Below are 12,039 nucleotides of genomic sequence, written 5' to 3' on the forward strand. Positions count from 1 at the left end.
TGTTTAGCAATGTTCTGGAAATTTTGTGATGTGGACTTTTGAAACAGGGTGCGTTGGCCCCTGTCGATTCTAGAAGCCTGTCCTTACTAATTCTGGAAGATAGAAAGTTTGCAATTAGGGTTTGCCACTGTTCTGGGATATTGTAAAAACATCGCGGCTTGATAAACAGTTTTGATTGGTGGATCTGGATGGCGATAGGAAGACTCCTTTGCTCTGATTGGCCACTCAGTGATCACACCAGGGCCAGACTTGCCTTTTTAAGAGAGTGAGGTGAGATTTCTTGGTCTTTCGTTTTCTACTCAGTCCAGCGATCAGATGCACGTCGGCGAATCCTCCCTCCCGGGATGGGCTACCTTGGGGTAAGCACTGTTGGTTTCAGTTCCAACTTAATTTATATTTAATGTTTGCTTGTATTTTCGCATAGGAGTTTACCTACTCGCCCAGACTCGCCATTCAATTACTCAGAAGCAAGTTGAACTGGCCTCTGTGCCAAGTTTAAATATTTCTAATTTCCCCCTATATCCACAATGTGGTGCAATTGTCAGAAAGCGTGTTAACTTTCGTATAACATTGTATTTGTATCCTGTGGTTCCTCTTAGCCTCAAAATTGTATTGTAGAAGGTGCATTATGTTAAGGTATCTTTAGTTAATCTCTTGCCCTAGGAGGAAAGCTCTCGGCAACTACATCTAATTTGTATTGTGGAAATAGCATAACTGAATTGTTTGGATAGATGGATTTTGTTCCGAATATTTCTGTATTTTTGTATTCTTTTTTTAGAAAATAATATCTTGAATCAAGAGATCACCGTCGATTTTTCTGGAAACCCGCAACCTTTGAGTCCCAATGGCCTTGGTAGGTTTCCCAGACCCGCTCCACATTCCTTTATTATAGTTGTTACGTTGCCCAACCTGTTGTTTGTATTGGCGCAGTTCATCTGATGTTTTATGTTTTCTTTTGTGCTAAGGTTTTAAAGTGCCGTGTAATTTGAATTTTTTAATCCCCTTTTCTTAACTGTGTATCGTGTAACCTCTGGAAATCCAGTTACAACACTAAGAACATTTTAAGGCTGTAAAATACAACAGATATTCAGCATTTGCAGAACATGTTTATAATAATAAAATATTGAAATGTTTATGGCACAGAAAAAATAACCTCATGAGATTTTGAATGAATCTACTACTAACAAAGTACAGCAGATCCTTGATAATTCAAAATCAGTTAATTCAAAATCTCACCTAATTAGAAGCAGCTCTTGTCCCGGTAACATGAGGTATAGTTTTGCATGTCACTTAAATCGTTTAATTCGAAATATGGGTAATTCTTAATTCAAAGAACAATGTCGGTCCCATTACTGAAATTCAGACTTTTAATTTGAAACTGCCTTTATATTTGAAAAAAAAAAAATTAGTATTTTACAGAGTAATTTAAATTCAGAATTTCTCTGCATCATGAAAGAATGCGTCTTCCAGAACGTGCAGGGGTAACTTTGCACACTTTCACCTACTTCAGCATGTCTACAGGGTGCTTCATATCTGCTATGTTCAAGCGGAATCATAATTATTTTGTATTTGGCGTTTTAAGGAACGCCACAATATCACGTAGCAGGCAGTGCGCGGAGAGGTAGAATCCGCGAACACTGGCGATGCCGACAGTTGGCAAAAAAGCGTGGCTTATAGCCTATAATCAGTTTGTATGCACCAAACAATATTGACAATGCCGATGAAACTGCACTGTTTATTTGTTTTATTTTTTTAATGCTGAGGCCAAACGGACTTATGGTTTTAAAGGAGAGAATTGCCAACCGGGAAATGTACTGTGTTGCTATGCAGTGCACATGGAAGCGAGGGACTTCATTCCCCGTCATAGGAAAGTTCGAAAAGCCACGATGCAAACAGTATGGTAATCCAAAAGATAAAGCATTTGCATAGGGGAGCCAGCATAATTATTCCTCGTCTGTGAATCGTGTCCTTTCGTTGTATGATGTTATGTTTGCCATTGTTTTATCCAAGTGCATTGTTTGAATAATGTAAATGCACCTTGTATGATAAATTTCTGAAATAGTGTTTTCCATGGCATTTGAAAAGTTAAAACTGAGAATCAATATGATTGCATGCATTAAAGAGTCTTAGAAGTGCCATGGCGGGAAATTGAACAAGTATATTCACTGTTGTTGTTCGAGTCATCAGTCCATAGACTGGTTTGATGCAGCTTTCCATACCACCCTATCCTGTGCTAACCTTTTCATTTCTACATAACTACTGTATCCTACATCTGCTCTAATTTGCTTGTCATATTCATACCTTGGTCTACCCATACCGTTCTTACCACCTACACTTCCTTCAAAAACCAACTGAACAAGTCCTGGGTGTCTTAAGATGCATCCTATCATTCTATCTCTTCTTCTCATCAAATATAGCCAAATCGATTTCCTCTCACCAATTCGATTCAGTATCTCTTCATTTGTGATTCGATCTATCCATCTCAATTTCAGCATTCTTCTGTAACACCACATTTCAAAAGCTTCTAATCTCTTTCTTCCCAAACTAGTTACCATCCATGTTCACTTCCATACAATGCCATGCTCTAGATGAAAGTCTTCAGAAACATCTTTCTAATTCCTATATCAATGTTTGAAGTGAGCAAATTTCTTTTCTTAAGAAAGCTTTTCCTTGCTTGTGCTAATCTGCATTTTATTTCCTCCTTACTTCTGCCATTGTTAGTTATTTTACTACCCAAGTAACAATATTCATCTACTTCCTATAAGACTTCATTACCTAATTTAATATTTCCTGCATCACCTGCCTTCGTTCGACTGCACTCCATTACTTTTGTTTTGGACTTATATATTTTCATCTTGTACTCCTTACCCAAGACTTCATCCATACCATTCAGCAGCTTCTCGAGATCTTCTGCAGTCTCAGATAAAATAACAATATCATCGGAAAATCTCAAGGTTTTGATTTCCTCTCCTTGGATTGTGATTCCCTTTCCAAATTCCTCTTTGATTTCTTCCACTGCCTCTTCTATGTACACATTGAAAAGGAGTGGGGCAAATCTGCAACCTTGCCTCACTCCTTTCTGGATTGCTGCTTCTTTTTCAAAGCCCTCGATTCTTATCACTGCAGACTGATTTTTACACAGAATGTAGATAATTCTTCATACTCGGTATCTGATAACAATTACCTTCAGTATCTTAAATAGCTTGGTCCAATCAACATTATCGAATGCCTTTTCTAGATCTATGAATGCCGTGTACATGGGCTTATACTTCTTGATTCGATCCTCTAAGATCAGATGTAAAGTCAGGATTGCTTCACGTGTTCCTACATTTCTTCTGAAGCCAAATTGATCTTCTCCCAACTCAGCTTCAACTTGTTTTTCCATTCTTCTGTAAATAATACGTGTTAAAATTTTGCAGGCATGAGATAATAAACTAATGGTGCGATAGTTTTCACACCTGTCAGCACCGGCTTTCTTGGGAATAGGTATAACAACATTCTGCCGAAAATCGGATGGAACTTCTCCTGTCTTGTACATCTTACACACTAAATGGAATAGCCTTGCCATGCTGGTTTTTCCTAAGGCAGTCAGTAATTCAGAGGGAATGTCATCAATTCCAGGTGCCTTGTTCCTATTTAGGTTGCTCACAGCTCTGTCAAACTCTGACCTCAAAATTAGGTCTCCCATTTCATCAGCATCAACAGCCTCTTGTTCCAGAAAAAAAAAATTATCTACATCTTCAACTTGATACAACCGTTGGATATGTTCCTGCCATCTTTCAGCTTTGTCCTCTTTCCCTAGAAGGGGCTTTCCATCTGAGCTCTTAATATTCATACACCTAGATTTCCTTTCTCCAAAAATTTCCTTGATTTTCCTGTATGCAGCATCTACCTTTGCCAGGACCATACAACCTTCGACATCCTTGCACTTCTCCTTCAGCCAGTCTTCCTTAGATACCTTGCACTTTCTATCCACTTCATTCTTTAATCGTCTGTAATCTTTTCTGCCCTCTTCTTTTCTAGCATTCTTGTATTTTCGTCGTTCATGAATCTGGTCTAGTATCTCCTGAGTTATCCACTGATTCTTAGTTGATCTTTTCTTCATTTCTTACATTTCTTCAGCAGCCCTGCTGACTTCATTTTTCATGACTCTCCACTCTTCCTCTATAGTGTTTCCTTCAGCCTTTTCATTTAGTCCTTGTGCAACATGTTCCTTGAAACAATCCCTCACATTCTTTTCTTTCAACTTGTCTAGATCCCATCTTTTTGCATTCTTTCCTTTCTTCAATTTCTTCAGCTTCAAGTAGCATTTCATGACCAACAAGTTATGGTCAGTGTCCACGTCTGCTCCTGGAAACGTTTTGCAATCCAACACCTGGTTTCTGAATCTCTGCCTAATCATAATTAAGTCTATTTGATACCTTCCAGTGTCACCAGGTCTCATCCACGTATAAAGCCGTCGTTTGTGGTGTTTGAACCAAGTATTGGCAAGGACTAAATTATGATGAGTGCAGAATTCAAGCAGCCAACTTCCTCTTTCGTTCCTTTGTCCCAATCCGAATTCTCCTACTGTATTACCTTCTCTTCCTTGGCCTACCACTGCATTCCAGTCTCCCATCACAATTAGATTCTCGGCACCTTTTACATATTGTATTAAATCTTCTATCTCCTCATATATTCTTTCGATTTCTTCATCATCCGCTGAACTAGTAGGCATATAGACTTGCACTATTGTGGTGGGCATTGGTTTGGTGTCTATCTTGATGACAATAATTCTTTTACTATGCTGGTCGTAGTAGCTTACCCGCTGCCCTATTTTCTTATTCATTTTTAAACCAACTCCTGCATTTCCTCTGTTTGATTTTGTGTTGATTATTTGGTAGTTGCCTGACCAAAATTCCTGTTCTTCCTGCCAACGTACTTCACTTATACCAACTACATCTAACTTTAGTCTCTCCATCTCCCTTTTTAGATTCTCTAATCTACCACAACGATTCAAACTTCTAACATTCCATGCTCCGACTCACAGAATGTCAGTATCCATCTGTACTGTTGTTGTAATGTGGACAGAAGGGAGAGACTTTCTCCCCTCGTCATAGGAAAGGTCGATAAGCAGCGATGGTTTAAGGGCATCGGGTACTTTCCATTCAAGCACAAGGCATCTAAAATGCATACAGTACAGTAATCCAATGAATAAAGCACTTGCACAGGGAAGCCAGTATAGATTTCTCCTCGTCTTTGAATAATGTTTTCTTTCTTTGATTACACTGTGTGAGGTTATGTGTTTGCCAGTGAGTTATCCAAGTGCATTATTTAAATACTGTAAATGCACCTTGTTGGATACATTTTGGAAATAGTTTTTTTCATGGCATTTGAGAGCTTTAAACTGTGAATCAAGGTTAATTGCATGCAGTAACAGGTCTTAGAATATATTGTGATGCCGCAGGGGTTGGCATTTCCGAAGTACGTAGTGGCAGTTAATTCAAAATCACGTAATTCGAAGTCCAATTTTTGCGTCCCAACGACTTCGAATTAATGAGGGTTTACTCGCTTACCACCTTAATATGACACAATGTCACGTGCTACTAGCACATTCTGTAATCGAAGCTGAAAGTCTGTCTAGCACCTGCCTAACAGCTTTAACAGCACGTCCAGCCAGCCCTTGTAAAGGTATGTTACATCTTAGAACTTTTTTAAGATCTAGTGTTTAGTTTCACACGCTAGGTCATTAATTTCTTCTTCTTTATTTTTACAGTTTATTTCATTTAAGCTTCATTTTATCTAGATGACACAATCATAGGGACTTACATGTTTTAAATAATTTTTTTATCACTGATGATGGACCTCAGTGTCTGAAAACCGGTTATGAACTAAACACGTGTGCTGATACAACTGTTTGGTTTCAATAACATACATACATACATTATCATTATAGACTGTTATGCCTTTCAGCGTTCAGCCTGCAAGCATCTGAAAATTTACTAAACGTCGCCACAATACTCGTTTTGCAACTAGTGTTGTGGCCTAATTTAGTTCTATACCTCTTATCTTTAAATGATTAGAAACCGAGTCTAACCATCATCATCTTTGTCTCCCTCTACTTCTCTTACCCTCCATAGCAGAGTCCATTATTCTCCTAGGTAACCTATCCTCCTCCATTCGCCGCACGACCCCACCACCAAAGCCAGTTTATGCGTATAGCTTCATCCATCGAGTTCATTCCTAAATTAGCCTTTATCTCCTCATTCCGAGTACCCTCCTGCCATTGTTCCCACCTGTTTGTACCAGCAATCATTATTGCTACTTTCATGTCTGTTACTTCTAACTTATTAATAAGATATCCTGAGTCCACCCAGCATTCGCTCCTGTAAAGCAAAGTTGGACTGAAAACAGACCGATGTAAAGATAGTTTCGTCTGGGAGCTGACTTCCTTCTTACAGAATACTTCTGATCACAACTGCGAGCTCACTGCAGTAACTTTACTACAACTTGATTCAATCTCACTTACTATATTACCATCCTGGGAGAACACACAACCTAAATACTTGAAATTATCGACCTGTTCTAGCTTTGTAACACCAATCTGACATTCAGTTCTGTTGAATTTCTTACCTACTGACATCAATTTAGTCTTTAAGAGGCTAATTTTCATACCATACTCATTACACCTATTTTCAAGTTCCAAGATATTAGACTGCAGGCCTTCGGCAAAATCTGCCATTAAGACCAAGTTGTCAGCATAGGCCAGACTGCTTACTACATTTCCACCCAACTGAATCCCTCCCTGCCATTTTATACCTTTCAGCAGATGATACATGTAAACTACGAACAGCAAAAGTGAAAGATTACAACCTTGTCTAACCCCTGTATGTACCCTGAACCAAGAACTCATTCTACCATCAATTCTCACTGAAGCCCAATTGTCAACATAAATGCATTTGATTGATTTTAATAATCTACCTTTAATTCTCCAGTATAGTGAACATATTTTCCCTTGGTACCCTGTCATATGCTTTCTCTAGATCTATGAAAAATAAACACAACTGCCTATTCCTATCGTAGCATTTTTCATTTACCTGGCACACACTGAAAATCTGATCCTGACAGCCTCTCTGTGGTCTGAAACCACACTGGTTTTCATCCAACTTCCTCTCAACGACTGATCGTACCCTCCCTTCCAAGATGCCAGCGAATACTTTGCCTGGTATACTAATCAATGAGATACCTCGATAGTTGTTGCAACCCTTCCTGCTCCCTTGCTTATAGATAGGTGCAATTACTGCTTTTGTCCAATCTGAAGGTACTTTACCAACACTCCACACTAATTTTACTACTCCATGAAGCCATATCTTCCCTGCCTTCCCAATATAATTCACAATCTCAGGTCCAATTTCATCTATTCCTGCTGCCTTATGACAATGGAGTTTATTTACCATCCTTCCCACTTCCTCAAGCATGATTTCACCAACATCATTTTCCTCCTTCCCATGAGCTTGGCTGTTTGCAACACCACCAGAATTATTTCCTTTTACATTGAGAAGATGTTCAAAATATGCCTTCCACCTCTCCATTGGTTCCCTGGGATCTATTATGAGTTCACCTGAATTACTCAAAACACTGTTCACTTCCTCTTACCCTCCCTTCCTAAGATTCTTCATTACTGTCCAGAAACGTTTCCCTGCTGCTTGACCTAGCCTTTCCAGGTTATTACCAAAATCTTCCCATGACTTATTTTTGGATTCAACAACTATTTGTTTCTCTCTGTTTCTTTCATCTATACAAATCCCTGTTTACCTCGGCCCTTGTTTGGAGCCATTTCTGATAAGCCTTCTTTTTACGTTTACAGGCTGCTCTCACTTCATCATTCCACCAAGATGTTCGCCTTTTCTCATCTTTACACACAGTTGTTCCTAGGCATTCCTTTGCTGTTTCTACTACAGCATTCCTGTATGCCACCCACTCACTTTCTATATCCTGAACCTACTTACTGTCTACTGTTCGGAAATTCTCACTAATGATATCCATGTACTTCTGTCTAATTTCCTCATCCTGGAGATTTTCTACCCTTATTCATTTCCAGACAGATTTCACTTTTTCTACCCTAGGCCTAGAGATAGTTAGTTCACTACAGATCAGATAGGGTCTGTATCATCGAAAAATCAGCAAAAAACTCGTACATTCCTAACAGATTTCCTGATTTCAAAGTCTGTTAAGATATAGTCTATTATGGATTTGGTACCCCTAGGCTCCCATGTGGAGCAGTGAATAGCCTTATGCTTGAAGAATGTATTCGTAAGAGCTAAACCCATACTAGCACACAAGTCCAGCAAACGCTTCCCATTCCAATTAGCTTCCATGTCTTCCCCACATTTACCAATCACCCTTTCGTATCCTTCAGTTCTATTCCCAACTCTCGCATTGAAATCGTCCATTAGCTCTATTCTATCCTTGCTGTTGACCTTGACCATGATGTCTCTCAATGCTTCATAAAACTTGTCAACTTCATCCTCATCTGCACCTCACATGGTGAATACACGGACACAATTCTTGTCCTAATTCCTACAACTGACAAATCTATCCACATCATTCACTCATTTACGTGCCTAACAGAAACTATGTTGCTTGCAATGGTATTCATGATAAAGAGCCCTACCCCAGACTCTGCCCTTCCCTTTCTAACACCCGTCAATTACACTTTATAATCTCCTATCTCTTCCTCATTATCTCCCCTTACCCGAATATCACTTACTCCTAGCATATCCAGATGCATCCTCTTTGCTGACTCAGCCAATTCTACCTTCTTTCTTCCATAAGCCTCATTAATATTGATAGCTCCCCATCGAATTCCATTTCGTTCGCCAAGTTGTTTCCAAGGAGTCCCTCGCCTGTCAAATGGGAGTGGGACTCCATTACTCCCATAGGTCCGAGGCTTGCTTAAAATGTTCTGAGCTCGGTAAATTCATGAAGCAGGATGCTACCCTACTTGAACATCGTCCAAGTGAGATCTCTCCTCTAACGGGTTATGGACCACCGGTGAATTGTGTAGTCCTAGCCGCCTGAGCACAAGGAGGGCCATGACTCAGAATATGTCCGAGATGCCCACTCCCTTTCCATAGCAACTGGTATCCTGACTCTCAGGACCACTTACTTGGCCACTCAGCCATTGTCCACGGTTCATGAACTAGGACGTGACTACAGTAACCCACAAACATGAACCATTGGTTTCAATAATAATAATAATAATAATAATAATAATAATAATAATAATAATAATAATAATGGAGAGTGGCATTTAGGTTTAAGGACTGCAGTCGTTTTTGGCGCCACCAGGACAAGGTAGTTTAAAGTGCGTGCATCATCTTAGCAACTTGAATCCTGCTAAGGTATCTCTCTTTCATGCCTGCAAAGAAACCCAGCTTGCTCAAGAGACGTGAACTGATGTAATGTGAGCACCCTGTATTTAGCTTGATTTAAATGTTTGCAGTTTTTAAAAATTTATTAAAAGTATTCTAACGAATAATATGAAAATGTGAATGCAAAATTATTTGCCCAAGCAGTGCTAGGATAGATGGGGTTCAGCGCACGCCACTACTACTAGATCTGATATTTCTTCGTCTACTTGTGATTCCTTTCTGTAGATGGCCTGTGAGTTTACTAGATGAAGCCCCTGCCTTTGCTGTAACCACGCAGCCTTCAGCTTGCCTATGCCTGTCATTCAGCTATTTCTGCTTAGCTGTCTTTCGCTCTTTGTCCAATTGTCTGCTTCTCCTTTCCCTCGTCATCCTCTGCAGTTCCTGTTCTTCTGCCGTTCTCCATCATATTTAGTATCTCATGAATTACCTCCTGACCCCTTCTTGATCTTTTTCTCCTTCCAAGCTTCATATAGCCACTTTTATGATCTTAATTATTAGGACTGTTCACACCTCATCTACTGTGCTTCTTTCATACTCTCCTTTTGGTACTTACGGAATGCATTCCTTCAAATATTCCTTCTCTTCTTTTCACTCCAGCATAGCTACATTCCATTTCTTTGCCCTCCTTTCCCCCTTCCTTCTTTACTTCCTTCAATTTATACCTGTATATCACAACTACCAAGTTGTGATCGGAGTCCACGCCTGTTCCTAGGAAGGTCTTGCATTTCAATCCTGGTTTCAGAATAATTAATAAATGACCACAAAAGACTATTTATTACCTGCCAGAGTCTACAGTTCTTGCCCATGAATACAAATATATTTTTGGTTTATTTGAATAAGACTTGCCAATGACAATTTATTGTTACAAGATATAATAAAATAAGGCAAACACATCTAGCCAACATTGGAAACAATTTTTGAGAACAGGACCGCTACATTGAGAAGAAATTGAGAATGCTGCTATTCTAAAATTTTAAATTCATCGGCGTTTTTCCATCACTTATCACATACATTTCACCTGGCACGTTGTTTCCTCTCAAACTTGTTTTCTCAAGTTTTTTTGCTCCCCTCCTAGCCGTTTGTGGTGATGGTGTTTCTACAAAGACAGACTGTCAGCCTGAATTTTCAACACAGTGATTTCGTCTTGTTTTTGAATTGTTATCATATTACCATAACATCTCATTTCACTTGTTATTCTTTAAAATAACATTGTCTTAGGATTTCACCACAAATGATCTTTGCTTCAATACGGCTGATGATGACCCCTAGATGGGTCGAAACTAGTACCGTATAATTTGTAATTTTGTGAATATATTGTAGTATTGAAAACGTGGAAACGTTTACGTTATTATTATTATTACTTATATATTAAACTTTTTTAGACTAAGAGTTCCACAACCTCACTATTAGCACTTATTGTTTGCTTTCTGCCTGTATAATTTATTTTATTTCATTTTCTCTTAGGTTCAGCACACTTTTCAGATTGAATTATGTTTTATATTAACCCGTTTTTTTCACTGAATTTGTCTTGGCGAGTTATTTATTTCTCCATCTAGTGATGAAAATATTGTATATTGTTTTTGTTTATATTTCTGTCATGTCACTTTTGTTTTTCTTTTGTTCCGTCATTATCTTTTTAGCACATTTTAAGCTTGTTTTAGACAGATTACTTTAACCCCCCATTATTTCACTGATGATGGCTCAAACGAGTCGAAACATGTTTGAATTTTATTGCTCCATCTAATAATGGAATTTTCTTTTGTATTGAATTAGGAGGATACACTTAATTTTTCCTTTTTAAAATGACCATTTATACTACCCGCCTTCTTCTTTCCTTCATTTTCCCCATTTTACACTATCCAGCAACGTAATCTCCTCCTCTTTAGCCTTACCAATAACTCCAATTTTCTTAGACGATTCAATTTTTGTATTTTTACATGCTGTTTATACTTCTCATTTGCTGAACAGGTAAGTAGGTAGACCTGTACTATTGTGGTGATTGTTACATACTTCTCAGATACAGATAACCATTCTCTGTTTCTTATTCATATTTATTATTAAACCAACTTCTACATTTCCTCTGCTTCATTCTGTGTTCATAATTCTATAGTTGCCAGTCCCTCCCTTAATGAAAACGAATGTCACCTATTCCTCTTTTGGCACTTTCTCACTCGCTGCAATGATCCAAACTTACAATATTCCACGGTCTGACTCGCAGAATGTGGGTACTCTTGTTCCCGCTCATGTGTTCACCATCCATACATCATACTGGCAACTACTTTGTCTCTGGAACTCTACCTTGGAGGAAGACATTATGAAGTCATAATAGAGAGACTGTTTTATATTCTCGGGAGTTAGGCTCACTCATAGAATATGTGATTTTTCCAATTGAACATGTAACAAACAGTCCTTCCTTACAGAAAGCATCCTTGGACTGTAGTGGTAAACTGTATCAAGTGTTTTTCTTTCTGATAGCAATTTAATGTTGTATTTATATCGAGTGCTTAGTCTGGAGGCTCAAAAGCTTTGCCATCAGGCATCACAGGTTGTCCAGACGTCACTGAAGAGGTGTACTAGTGAAGTGTGGAGAGAAGTAGTATCCCTTTGCTTTCCTCACTGAGGCAGA

The sequence above is a fragment of the Anabrus simplex genome, chromosome 2 (assembly GCF_040414725.1).
Source record: "Anabrus simplex isolate iqAnaSimp1 chromosome 2, ASM4041472v1, whole genome shotgun sequence".
NCBI classification, from domain to species: domain Eukaryota; kingdom Metazoa; phylum Arthropoda; class Insecta; order Orthoptera; family Tettigoniidae; genus Anabrus; species Anabrus simplex.